Here is a 15,008-nt window from a genome sequence, read left to right as displayed (position 1 = left end):
TCCCAGTAGGATAATACCGTTTACATTATTTTAAAATGCAATACTATATTTTATAATATTTTATATTTTGCTTGGCCAGTTCAAGGCACATACTAAGCCTTCAATACATTTTGATTTGACAAGTTATTTTGACTTTGAATGTGCAAACTCATCAGCGACTGCTAATAAAGCGACTCGCAGTATAAAATAGCCATTAGAAGTTTTCAATTCATAATTTTGATGAACAAAAGCAAAGTTACAGAGTTTTTGCAAAATCTAGGTAAACGTGGGAAAGGTGTGCACTAGCCTACCCAGGTGCTAAAAAAGTGTAAAACATAGAGGCATCACAAATAACCACATTATCTGCTCTATTTGTATATTACAGGAGTGCCGACTGAGGGTAGGGAGAGTATATATAGTTAAAGCATGCCCCTTTTTGAACGAAGTGAAGAATAAACGCCTAGAATGTACAGAGTGGCCTGGAAGGTGTTACTTTAAATCAAACTTGAGCTGCATCCCTTATAATTGAAGCCATGTCCTCTACACACATGTCCAAGTACTCACAGCCTCGCCTTTACTCGTCTCTGTGACATATCAAGTCGTAGATATCAAAGAGAAATATCACATATGATGAATGTTCGCATATACTTCCTATCCCTCTCTCTCTCTCTTCCCCCCTGCGATTCTCTATCCGCCTGTACATATCCCGTTAGTGCTCTCGAACTCTCTAGAATTACCCACCTTCTACAAAATTGCATTTTATTAGAACACAGTAGTGTTATATTCCACGTGTCATTGGGGGTTTCACACTAGTGTTGTGACACTTAAGCATTATCTTTCACCAGTGTCTGTCAGCCCTACAGTGTTGTGAGTTTTCATGACGTATTGAAAGGCACCCAAAATTGTGGGCATTTTCCCAATAGTATTCTCAGTGCGATAGGAAGTCAGGATTGCTGGACTTGTGCCTATTCTATGAGGTACCCAAAGTCCCAAAGTTTAAACTTGCTTCCCAGGATGTGGGCCAATTTAAGATGTCCTGAATTCCAATGGAGTCTCCTTCATTGTTTGATGCTTTCCCAGTACCCTGTTATCGTAAACCTGTCGGCAAAGCCAGAACCTACTAACTTCTACCTTCCTTTGCCATGAAGGCAAAGGTAAACACAAACATGGAGCTAGATGAACACAAGAAGTCACAGCTATATCAAGAGTAAGATACGACTACTCACAGAAATATTTGTGAAACAAGTTTAATTCCTGTGCTAAGAAAAAAACACTGACAAAGATGCTGGAGGGGGCAACAGATAACAAACTGGAAAAAAGACAAAGTGGTGGTTGGTTAAGCAGCTTCATTTGAGAACAACTTAAGACCTACAGCCAGAGAAGGAATCCAGTAATCCAAGTGGCAACAACAGAATCAAAACAGAGAACACAGAATAAATGTTCTATGATGGAACCCTATATGTGAGGGATGACGTCATGAAATACCGAGGTTGAGAATATTACACTTCTTTATTATGAAAATGCACACTTAGACTAACAGACGATCATGCTATTACCTGCTCTTCAGGAAACAAAGCGATACCAAAGGGGATGATGGACGGAGCGCTTGAACAAATCAAACACTCACCCCCAGTCAACTGATCTGGGTTTAATCCATCATGATTCTTTAGCTCACTCCACCACCCCAGTTCAGACATTGCCATATGCAAATCAGTCTGACCCTGTGCCTCATGGGAACAGTCCTGCCTGAACTGCCAAGCCATGTCTTCCCTGGACCGGAAACAAGCATCCTGGGACCGGTTTCGGGTTCATAACCCTCGTCAGCCAGGCTATCTTGAATCCAGTGGCAAAGTGGGCAAGGGACCCACGTCTGGGCATACCCAGCCAACTTAGGGCGAACAAAGCTATACCAAAGGGGATGATGGACAGAGCGATTGAGCAAATCAAACACTCACCCTCAGTCAACTGATCTTGGTTTAATCCATCATGATTCTTTAGCTCACTCCACCACCCCAGTTCAGACATGGCCATATGCAAATCAGTCTAACCCTGTGCATCATGGGAACAGTCCAGCCCGAACTGCCAAGCCATGTCTTTCCTGGACAGGAAACAAGCATCCTGGGACCGGTTTGGGGTTCATAACCCTCGTCAGCCAGGCTATCTTGAATCCAGTGGCAAAGTGAGCAAGGGACCCACGTCTGGGCATGCCCTGAAAACTTAGGGCGAACAAAGCGATACCAAAGGGGATGATGAACGGAGCGCTTGAGCAAATCAAACACTCACCCCCAGTCAACTGATCTGGGTTTAATCCATCATGATTCTTTAGCTCACTCCACCACCCCAGTTCAGACATGGCCATATGCAAATCAGTCTGACCCTGGCCTCATGGGAACAGTCCAGCACGAACTGCCAAGCCATGTCTTCCCTGGACCAGAAACAAGCATCTTGGGACCGGTTTCGGGTTCATAACCCTCGTCAGCCAGGCTATCTTGAATCCAGTGGCAAAGTGAGCAAGGGACCCACGTCTGGGCATACCCTGCCAACTTAGGGCAAACAAAGCGATACCAAAGGGGATGATAGACGGAGCGCTTGAGCAAATCAAACACTCACCCCCAGTCAACTGATCTGGGTTTAATCCATCATGATTCTTTAGCTCACTCCACCACCCCAGTTCAGACATGGCCATATGCAAATCAGTCTGACCCTGTGCCTCATGGGAACAGTCCAGCCCGAACTGCCATGCCATGTCTTCCCTGGACCGGAACAAGCATCCTGGGACCGGTTTCGGGTTCGGGTTCATGCCCCTTGTCAGCCAGGCTTCTTGAATCCAGTGGCAAAGTGAGCAAGGGACCCACGTCTGGGCATACCCTGCCAACTTAGGGTGAACAATGCGATACCAAAGGGGATGATGGACGGAGTGCTTGAGCAAATCAAACACTCACCCCCAGTCAACTGATCTGGGTTTAATCCATCATGATTCTTTAGCTCACTCCACCACCCCAGTTCAGACATGGCCATATGCAAATCAGTCTGACCCTGTGCCTCATGGGAACAGTCCAGCCCGAACTGCCAAGCCATGTCTTCCCTGGACCGGAAACAAGCATCCTGGGACCGGTTTCGGGTTCATAACCCTCGTCAGCCAGGCTATCTTGAATCCAGTGGCAAAGTGAGCAAGGGACCCACGTCTGGGCATACCATGCCAACTTAGGGTGAACAAAGCGATACCAAAGGGGATGATCGACGGAGCGCTTGAGCAAATCAAACACGCACCCCCAGTCAACTGATCTGGGTTTAATCCATCATGAGTCTTTAGCTCACTCCAGCACCCCAGTTCACTCACTTTGCCACTGGATTCAAGCAAGCCTGGGTGAAGACGGCTGAAATGCCAGAAACCGGTCCTAGGAAGCTTGTTTCCGGTCCAGGGAAGGCATGGCTTGGCAGTTCGGGCTGGACTGTTCCCATGAGGCACAGGGTCAGACTGATTTGCATATGGCCATGTCTGAACTGGGGTGGCAGAGTGGGCTAAAGAACGGTGATGGATCAAACCCAGATCTGTTGACTGGGTGTGAGTGTTTGATTGGTTCTGATGCTCCGTCCATCACCACCCCCTTTTGTACCACTTCAGGAAACAGACTACACAAAAAATCACAAACTGAAATGGCAGCAACCCAGTAAACTCAAAGGTTCCGAATTATATTTGGCAGCAAACCAGTGCATATTTGTGCAATGATGTCTTTCCAAACCACCACCATCACTAGAGCAATAAAGGCATTATCAAAACTCACATCCTCTTCACGACGCATCTTTGCGGCGGGGTCTCACAACACTCCACAACAAGGATTTAAGGTACTTTGTTCAGAGGGCCTTACTTGGACCCTGTATCGGGCCAACGCTCCATCGCAGTTGGCCTTAACTTGTGACTTTGTCCCAGTACGGTATGACCAGATGACCACTGTTGGTACTTTGAGCTTCTACTGATTGGACTTTTCTTGTTTTGGTCTCAAATTATGTATTACATTTTATTCTATTTTTCTGAATTGGTGTGTGATTTGTCTTGAGTTGTGTTTTCACTTTATTACTGTTTGAAGGGTTGCATACATACTTAAAACATTGGCTCAAAGTTAAGCCTGACTGCTTTGTGCCAAGCTACCAGAGGGTTAAACACAGGTTAATTTGGGGGTTGTTTTTGTTTCACCTCCCTCAACCAGTAACCCAATTTCCAACAAATTCTCTGTTAGATCATTGTCATATTTTAGCGTAGTTTCTGGCTAATCAAGGATCTGCCTTAGATGTTGGTATGAGCTACAAATTGTAAAATAAATATGGTTAATGGAGTTACAATTTGTATATATTATTAGAGCAACTGAGGTTAACTGTATACCACATTATGCATGTTCATGATCACTCGCTCTGGAAGGAAAAGCTAAACACTATTGAAAAATAAGTGAGTATAGGAGGAGATTTGAAACAATGTGATTGATCACCAAAATATATGTTTATAGCAAATACATCAATCCAATGTAAACCACAGCTATAACATGCTGCATATCCAGTCACGCCAAACAAGGCAATAGTTTGGTGAAAAAGAGGGTAGGACAGTGACGTGTACATGAAGTGATTGGGCTTGGAAGCGTAGAACGCATGTTTAAAGGGTGTGCTGATTATGTGTTCAAGGTATGCATTCGAGTTGTACATGTGCTGCAATTTTGTATTCTGACTTCCTCTAGTGCTTCCAATATGAAAGATTATATAAGTGTCATCTGTATAGAAAGCTATGCCCAATTTTATGAAGTATGGAGACTGTGGAGTTTATTTAAGGCTTGGAGGATGCAACATATTCACACAAAAATTGGCCGATGTGTTTACAGTGTATGCATGGGTAGACACGCCACTATATTATCTTATTAGAAGATTGGAACAGTATGGGCTTTAACATTTTTTAGTTGCTGACTAAGAGATCAATTGAGGAATGAACTATGCTAGTATCAACTCCCAGTAGGATAATACCGTTTACATTATTTTAAAATGCAATACTATATTTTATAATATTTTATATTTTGCTTGGCCAGTTCAAGGCACATACTAAGCCTTCAATACATTTTGATTTGACAAGTTATTTTGACTTTGAATGTGCAAACTCATCAGCGACTGCTAATAAAGCGACTCGCAGTATAAAATAGCCATTAGAAGTTTTCAATTCATAATTTTGATGAACAAAAGCAAAGTTACAGAGTTTTTGCAAAATCTAGGTAAACGTGGGAAAGGTGTGCACTAGCCTACCCAGGTGCTAAAAAAGTGTAAAACATAGAGGCATCACAAATAACCACATTATCTGCTCTATTTGTATATTACAGGAGTGCCGACTGAGGGTAGGGAGAGTATATATAGTTAAAGCATGCCCCCTTTTGAACGAAGTGAAGAATAAACGCCTAGAATGTACAGAGTGGCCTGGAAGGTGTTACTTTAAATCAAACTTGAGCTGCATCCCTTATAATTGAAGCCATGTCCTCTACACACATGTCCAAGTACTCACAGCCTCGCCTTTACTCGTCTCTGTGACATATCAAGTCGTAGATATCAAAGAGAAATATCACATATGATGAATGTTCGCATATACTTCCTATCCCTCTCTCTCTCTCTTCCCCCCTGCGATTCTCTATCCGCCTGTACATATCCCGTTAGTGCTCTCGAACTCTCTAGAATTACCCACCTTCTACAAAATTGCATTTTATTAGAACACAGTAGTGTTATATTCCACGTGTCATTGGGGGTTTCACACTAGTGTTGTGACACTTAAGCATTATCTTTCACCAGTGTCTGTCAGCCCTACAGTGTTGTGAGTTTTCATGACGTATTGAAAGGCACCCAAAATTGTGGGCATTTTCCCAATAGTATTCTCAGTGCGATAGGAAGTCAGGATTGCTGGACTTGTGCCTATTCTATGAGGTACCCAAAGTCCCAAAGTTTAAACTTGCTTCCCAGGATGTGGGCCAATTTAAGATGTCCTGAATTCCAATGGAGTCTCCTTCATTGTTTGATGCTTTCCCAGTACCCTTTTATCGTAAACCTGTCGGCAAAGCCAGAACCTACTAACTTCTACCTTCCTTTGCCATGAAGGCAAAGGTAAACACAAACATGGAGCTAGATGAACACAAGAAGTCACAGCTATATCAAGAGTAAGATACGACTACTCACAGAAATATTTGTGAAACAAGTTTAATTCCTGTGCTAAGAAAAAAACACTGACAAAGATGCTGGAGGGGGCAACAGATAACAAACTGGAAAAAAGACAAAGTGGTGGTTGGTTAAGCAGCTTCATTTGAGAACAACTTAAGACCTACAGCCAGAGAAGGAATCCAGTAATCCAAGTGGCAACAACAGAATCAAAACAGAGAACACAGAATAAATGTTCTATGATGGAACCCTATATGTGAGGGATGACGTCATGAAATACCGAGGTTGAGAATATTACACTTCTTTATTATGAAAATGCACACTTAGACTAACAGACGATCATGCTATTACCTGCTCTTCAGGAAACAAAGCGATACCAAAGGGGATGATGGACGGAGCGCTTGAACAAATCAAACACTCACCCCCAGTCAACTGATCTGGGTTTAATCCATCATGATTCTTTAGCTCACTCCACCACCCCAGTTCAGACATTGCCATATGCAAATCAGTCTGACCCTGTGCCTCATGGGAACAGTCCTGCCTGAACTGCCAAGCCATGTCTTCCCTGGACCGGAAACAAGCATCCTGGGACCGGTTTCGGGTTCATAACCCTCGTCAGCCAGGCTATCTTGAATCCAGTGGCAAAGTGGGCAAGGGACCCACGTCTGGGCATACCCAGCCAACTTAGGGCGAACAAAGCTATACCAAAGGGGATGATGGACAGAGCGATTGAGCAAATCAAACACTCACCCTCAGTCAACTGATCTTGGTTTAATCCATCATGATTCTTTAGCTCACTCCACCACCCCAGTTTAGACATGGCCATATGCAAATCAGTCTAACCCTGTGCATCATGGGAACAGTCCAGCCCGAACTGCCAAGCCATGTCTTTCCTGGACAGGAAACAAGCATCCTGGGACCGGTTTGGGGTTCATAACCCTCGTCAGCCAGGCTATCTTGAATCCAGTGGCAAAGTGAGCAAGGGACCCACGTCTGGGCATGCCCTGAAAACTTAGGGCGAACAAAGCGATACCAAAGGGGATGATGAACGGAGCGCTTGAGCAAATCAAACACTCACCCCCAGTCAACTGATCTGGGTTTAATCCATCATGATTCTTTAGCTCACTCCACCACCCCAGTTCAGACATGGCCATATGCAAATCAGTCTGACCCTGTGCCTCATGGGAACAGTCCAGCCCGAACTGCCATGCCATGTCTTCCCTGGACCGGAACAAGCATCCTGGGACCGGTTTCGGGTTCGGGTTCATGCCCCTTGTCAGCCAGGCTTCTTGAATCCAGTGGCAAAGTGAGCAAGGGACCCACGTCTGGGCATACCCTGCCAACTTAGGGTGAACAATGCGATACCAAAGGGGATGATGGACGGAGTGCTTGAGCAAATCAAACACTCACCCCCAGTCAACTGATCTGGGTTTAATCCATCATGATTCTTTAGCTCACTCCACCACCCCAGTTCAGACATGGCCATATGCAAATCAGTCTGACCCTGTGCCTCATGGGAACAGTCCAGCCCGAACTGCCAAGCCATGTCTTCCCTGGACCGGAAACAAGCATCCTGGGACCGGTTTCGGGTTCATAACCCTCGTCAGCCAGGCTATCTTGAATCCAGTGGCAAAGTGAGCAAGGGACCCACGTCTGGGCATACCATGCCAACTTAGGGTGAACAAAGCGATACCAAAGGGGATGATCGACGGAGCGCTTGAGCAAATCAAACACGCACCCGCAGTCAACTGATCTGGGTTTAATCCATCATGAGTCTTTAGCTCACTCCAGCACCCCAGTTCACTCACTTTGCCACTGGATTCAAGCAAGCCTGGGTGAAGACGGCTGAAATGCCAGAAACCGGTCCTAGGAAGCTTGTTTCCGGTCCAGGGAAGGCATGGCTTGGCAGTTCGGGCTGGACTGTTCCCATGAGGCACAGGGTCAGACTGATTTGCATATGGCCATGTCTGAACTGGGGTGGCAGAGTGGGCTAAAGAACGGTGATGGATCAAACCCAGATCTGTTGACTGGGTGTGAGTGTTTGATTGGTTCTGATGCTCCGTCCATCACCACCCCCTTTTGTACCACTTCAGGAAACAGACTACACAAAAAATCACAAACTGAAATGGCAGCAACCCAGTAAACTCAAAGGTTCCGAATTATATTTGGCAGCAAACCAGTGCATATTTGTGCAATGATGTCTTTCCAAACCACCACCATCACTAGAGCAATAAAGGCATTATCAAAACTCACATCTGACAACTCTTGAAACTCAGCACACCCCTCGTACTAAATAAAATCCTATGACTTACTGCAACCCATTGCAAATACTGAGGCTACACATTCCACGCTCTACCACAGGCCATCTAAGACTCCCACAGAATTCCCCTTCATCACCTTCAACCACACAGACCGCCTAAAAATAGAACACCCTTTTCTAACAAAGCCAGGTTCCTTGATGCACACACCACCTACAGTAGTTAAACCCCTCCTACCTCCACAGTGTGCACCATGCAAACACTTCATACACAACTGTAGTTCTGTCATATTTTCTCTAACACTGTCCCAAACCGCTCAGTTACCTCATCCACACATCCACATAGAGTACCAACATATTGGCCCATATGTAAGGCAACCAGTTTGAAGGGTTCTTCCCAGTGGCCACATTGGGGATGGTGTGATATGCTCAGAGCACACTTCTTAGCTACTTCTATCCACTTCCACAGAATCCAAATCACTCCTAACAGTTGATTGCAGTCCCTCAGTCTCCACTGCTTTAAACTTCTCTCTCAGATCACTAGCTTGGGGTTGGTATAAAGCTATATTGTGATGTCACAAAAACGAATTCTGATGCAAACAGTTTGGTGAAAAGTGCAATAATAGATTATCAGCCAATTGCAATAGTGCAAGTTTATTACTAGGTAGCAATCATTTGTACAATAAAGCATATATCTAGGAAAAGCATCCTCAACCTCAACATTCATCAATGGGCACCAGAAAAAATTCACAAACCCACTTCTTTGTCAAAGAGTACCACATAGTCTTTATGAGCAACTTCCACGAGTTTCCTTCTCTAACTTACAGAAGCAATTAACTTATCCCTCCCAAAATAAATATAATTTTGTTTGAAATAGCATCCACCACTTTCCAATAAACTTTCAAAAAATCTCACAATATCTCTTCATCCTGCCAGCCATCAACCATCATCACCTACTAATCCACGCCATTCTTCAGAATTTCAACATGCCGCATCTACTATACACACATTCCCCACAGTAAACATGCATTCTTCATATCTGTATGTTTAAACTCTTTTTTCTTCTCACCAACAATTTTGATGAAAAACTTGTATGTGCATACTTTTCACCAGGAATGTGTTTAACTCTGAAATTAAATGGTAATAACTTGGGGCCACATGTACGACCGCCAGATTTAGTGAGTCCCTAATTGTGACTTTATACAACTCGCAATTAGGAAGTCACGAAATGCGATCTACCAATGTGTCTCAGACACATTTAGCGATTCCTGATGGGGTCGCAATTGACCTACCTCATCAATATTCATGAGGTAGGCCGCAATTTGCCACCCATTGGGAATCACTAAAACAGGGATGGTGGCCTGCTGTGGACAGCAGACCACCAAGCCTGTGCTTACTTTTAAATAAAGCAACAATGATGGGTCTCTTTGGCGGAGATCTTTTTTTCCGTGCCGTTTGGTGAGGTGTGGGTCAGGGGCCTAGGCTTGTGTAGATGTATTGTGGTGAGAGTGCAATTTAAAACAGGTTAGGTAGTCCAGAACAGTACTTTAATAGAATGGCTCCTACCGGATTAAAATGAAACTAGAGTGGCAACTTCTATCTTAAATGTATTAGTTCAAGATTGTATTGCTCTACTGTACAACGCTCAACATGTTTCTTGCCACAGCGTCTACAAGATCAGACAGCAATTCATCAGGACCAATGTTGAAACTATCTACACCTTGTGGTTAGTGACTGTCACAATCTACCTACCACGTGAGTTATTTAGGAAAAGTACCTAAACGTTGTTGGGGGTAATCTAAGGAAAAAGGAAAGAAAAAGACACCATGATCAATAATACATGATTGATATGCATCCTTGATAACACTGTAGCTCTCTGTAGAATCTAAAAAGTGATTCAATGTGCTTGTACTAGTGACTAAAACAACACTATTGGTGGTGTCGTGACAGGCACCACACGTGGTGACACATGGTTTGGTTTAAAAACAATTTCCTCAAAATTTGCTTATAACGGTAGATAAAACAATTTCTCATTGGTGTAACAGCGTATCTAACTCACCAATTGGAACCCTTGTTCATGCCTCAACTGTTCCAGCGGGGCTATGACACATCGACACAGTGATGGAGGATCACTCAACAGGAGGAAATAGCAGGCTTTTCTACCACATGGTTAAGAGAGGACTACCAGAGGATGTACAGGAAAAATTAGACAGAGTAGTAGCCATGGAAGCCAAACCATGGCCTGAGATTCAGGACCACATTATACATTTCTGCAAAAAGAGACAAGAACAGGAAAAGAGTAGACAGCTAGCCATAGAGAATGCAGCTGCTAAATTGGTGCAGCAGAAGCTTAATAAAAAGAAGGACACCCCAGACACAGTCATGTTAGCTGCACCTGTCAGTCAAATGACAGCAGTCACCACATTCCCACAGGCTGCTCAGAACGCACTCACCGCCAACACACAGCCTACCCCGCAACAAATGCAACAGCAGCCTGCCATGTAATATGTGCAGGTGCAGCCACAGCCTCCTACAGTACAATATATCCAGACACAACCACAGCCTGTCATGCAGTACATACAGCCTCAGCCCCCAGTACAATACATAGCAGCACAACCTGCCTACAGTAGTGACCAACAACAGTATTACAGCAATAATAGGAATAATGCCAACAGAAACACTGGCATGCAGGGAAGAGGTAATGGAATGGGACAGCAAAGAGTCCAACTGCAGCCAGGGCAACACACTTGTTTTTATTGCCACAAGGTAGGCCACATGCAGAGAGAGTGCCGTACTTGACTTCGAGACCAAGGTCAGCAGTCTATGGGTTCCACCCAACAAGCACCACCACGATCTCAGCCACAGCAAATGTATCCACAACAACCCCACATGCTGTATGCCTACGCCCAAACTGCCCCACAGCAAAACATGCAGCAAGTACAGTTCCAAGCACCCGTGATTGCTCAAGCCCAACAGTCGCCCCCGCAGATGCAAGCTCCCATGCAGCCACTACAGCAGACACCCACATACCAAGTGATACCCCAAGCACAAAATGCTCCACCCCAAGGTGGTGCGGTGATTGCCTCCAACAATCCGTTCACACAAGGCACCATCCAGCAATACAAGCAGGAGGATACATTAGCTAGGACAGCCCACAGACAACTCTTGTGTGCCCAGTTTTATCATGCACCATGAGCGGTGAAGACGACCCCACCGTCCTGGTCACGATAAACAATAAAACATATAGCTTTCTCATTGACACAGGTGCTACGTACTCTTGTATTACAGGCGAACCTCTGCCCATTTCAGATCAGTTAGCGGACACACAGGGATTCTCTGGGGCAATAGTAAGGGTCCCTTTCACCAAGCCAGTACCCATACAAATAGGAGACCGTGTGCTGGAACAGCGTCTGCTCTATTTACCACACTCTCCAGTTAATCTTTTAGGGCGCGACCTCATGACAAAATTGAACATGACCATTCACTTCCATGAGAACGGAACAATGATTTGCTCTATACCAGGCACAACCTTGGCAAGGATGATGGCACTCACTGTTGACTCCTCCTTGAAAGATCAAATAAGAGCTCGCCCTGTGGATGAGCAAGCGTTCTCCACTGCGGTACATATCATTGTAGCTAACACACCAGAACTGAACAACCGCACTTTCCAGCTCCCAAAAGAGTTCCACTTTCGTCCACAATGCCAGGACTCCCAGATACCAGACAAGAACATGATCTTAGGCCTACATGCTCTTGAAATAACACCTACATACGGGGCATTCCTAGCAGGTGACGACAATATGTGCACCTGGGCCTGTGTCATTTTTATTGAGCCTGGACAATTGGTAAAAAGCATTTCAGATGACCAACTCTTTGGCGATCCTGATGAGTATTCCAAAACAGAGATCATTTACATGAATAAGGTACCCCTCTCAGTGACAGTGGAAAAGAGAACAACCACTACCACACCAAAATATGACTCCGGGCGTGAGGCAGATTTGGCCCAAGTCCTGCCACAATTGTGGACCACCGGCCCTTATGATGTGGGCCTTATTCACTCTGCCACCCCATTTAAAATAACACTGAAACCAGGCGCAATATTACTCAGAATAAAACAGTATCCACTATCTAAGGAAGCAGAGGAGGGTATTGCCCCTACCTTACAGGCCTTGCTGGATCAGGGCGTCATATACCCCTGTACCTCTTCCTGTAACACCTGTCTTTTTCCGGTGCGCAAATCTAAGACCAATCAATGACGTCTAGTACACAACCTGCGTCCAATAAACAACATAGTGGTACCAGAGTTTCCCATTGTCCCAGACCCTTCTGTCATTCTCACAAATGTTCCCCCAGAAGCACATTACTTTTCCGTGATCGACCTGAAAAATACCTATTGGCTTTCTCATTCAGGGGGGTGCAGATGACGTATAGAAGGTTAGCCCAGGGGTACTGTGAGTCCCCTAGCGTCTTTAACAGAGTTGTCAAAGAAGATTTATCAAATTTCCAATGTGACAGCACTTTGCTGCAATATGTCGATGACATTTTGCTCTGCAGCACCACAGAACAACAATGCAGGAAAGACACCACTTCTCTGCTTACTACATTAGCACACAGAGGTTACAAAGTGGACAAAAACAAACTTCAGTACTGCCAAACAGAGGTACACTATCTAGACCAATTACTATCAGCATCAGGGAGACGAGTCACGCCAGATAGAGTTGAGGCCATAAAAAGTACCCCAGAGCCCCAAACTGTAAAAGACATGCAGAGATTCCTTGGACTAGTCAATTATGTCCGTCAGTGGGTCTTTGATTTCTCCACAATAACTGTCCCTTTGTTGAAAGCAGTTAAAGCAGCCAAAGACAGACGTAACAAAATAGACTGGACACCTGAAATGACAGCATCCTTCAAACAGTTAAAAGATGAAAGAACAAATGCATCAGTGTTAGGCTCACCTGACTACACAAAAGACTTCTACCTGTTCACTCACTGCAATGGTCAGGTCATGATTGCTGCACTTACGCAAAAATACCCTATGGGCCATAAGCCCATCGCCTACTTCAGCGGCATGCTAGACTCAGTCATCAAAGGTCATTAGCCCTGCGAACAAGCACTCACCGCTGCAGCATTCGCTGTAGAGAAAAGCACCCCCATTGTCATGGGGTCCCCGTTGACACTGTACACTGAGCACGCCGTCTTTGCTATAATTCAGAAAGCCATCATTAACAACACAAAGAGTGTCAGGGTACGAAGTCATACTGTCATTACCCTCTCTGAAAGTTGTCAAATGTCACACACTCAATCCTGCCACGTTCTTTGCTCATCCCATTGCAGCCTCAGACGATGACACCCATGACTGTGCCACATACTCTCCAGATGAGTCAGGAGCAGCAAAGGAGGACCCCTTGCCAGACACCACTGTATATTTTGTTGATGGGTCCTCCACCATTGATCAGGTACACAGGAGCCGCAGTAGTTAGGGCCCAATAAAACGAGTCCTCTGATTCCCTAGACATTATACAGCAAATTGCATTGCCTCCACATTACTCAGCCCAAGCTGCTGAGTTAGTGGCACTAATTGCTGCTTTGAACCACGGGGTTGACGACCGATCACCATTTACTTAGACTCTGCATATGTCACAACAACGACACACTCGAGCATCACATGGAATGCCTGTATGTCACAAACAATTGTTGGAAGAATTAATTGAGGCCCTCACACTTCCAACTGAGGTAGCAGTTGTCAAATGTGCAGCGCACACTAATGGACAAGATTTTGTCTCCAGAGGTAATGCGCTGGCAGATTGGGCAGCCAAAGCTGCAGCCAGAGGCCCCCCACCTGCGATTGCGCCGGATCCTCAAAACATCCCTATCCTACTTGCCCAAGCAGTAGCTCCAGCAGAGCAGACAGAAGAAAGAATAGCTCCAGCAGAGCAGACAAACCCGCATAAAAATAGTGTAGCTCCAGCGCGGCACACAGACGTAAATAATGAAACTCTTCACACAAATACTCCCTACCCTATTGACAACACGCAACAATATGATCACATTGCCCAACTGCATCTCAGAGAAATACAAGAAAGTGCACCACATCAAGAGAAAGAGCTATGGAAGAAGAGGGGAGTACAGCAGGACCCTGCTGATTTCATTTACAGACAGACCATGTCTGGGAAGCCTATCATCCCACAAGCCTTACTGCAAGTGGCACTAGACCAACTACACCTTCCCGCACATGTCTCCCGAGATAACATGTCCACAACATTGCAGACAGACTGGTTCATTCCCAATGCTCACGAACTAATACAACTCTTTGTTACCAAATGCCTCATCTGCCAACAATATTCACCAAATCCAACTCTCAAAACAGTCGCTTCCACCATCCCCAAACCCTCTGGCCCCTTCAAGGAACTCCACCTCGACTATGTCGATATGATTGACCGATGCCAAAACTACCGATATCTCATTGTTGTAGTATGCCCATTCTCGCGCTGGATCGAAGCTGGACCATGCGCCCACTGCGATGCCAAAGCAGCAGCCACATTCCTACTCCGTGACGTCATTTCCCGCTGGGGAATCCCTGACGCCATCAGGACAGACA

This window comes from Triturus cristatus, chromosome 6 (assembly GCF_964204655.1).
Source record: "Triturus cristatus chromosome 6, aTriCri1.1, whole genome shotgun sequence".
NCBI classification, from domain to species: domain Eukaryota; kingdom Metazoa; phylum Chordata; class Amphibia; order Caudata; family Salamandridae; genus Triturus; species Triturus cristatus.
This window is presented reverse-complemented; position numbering follows the sequence as displayed.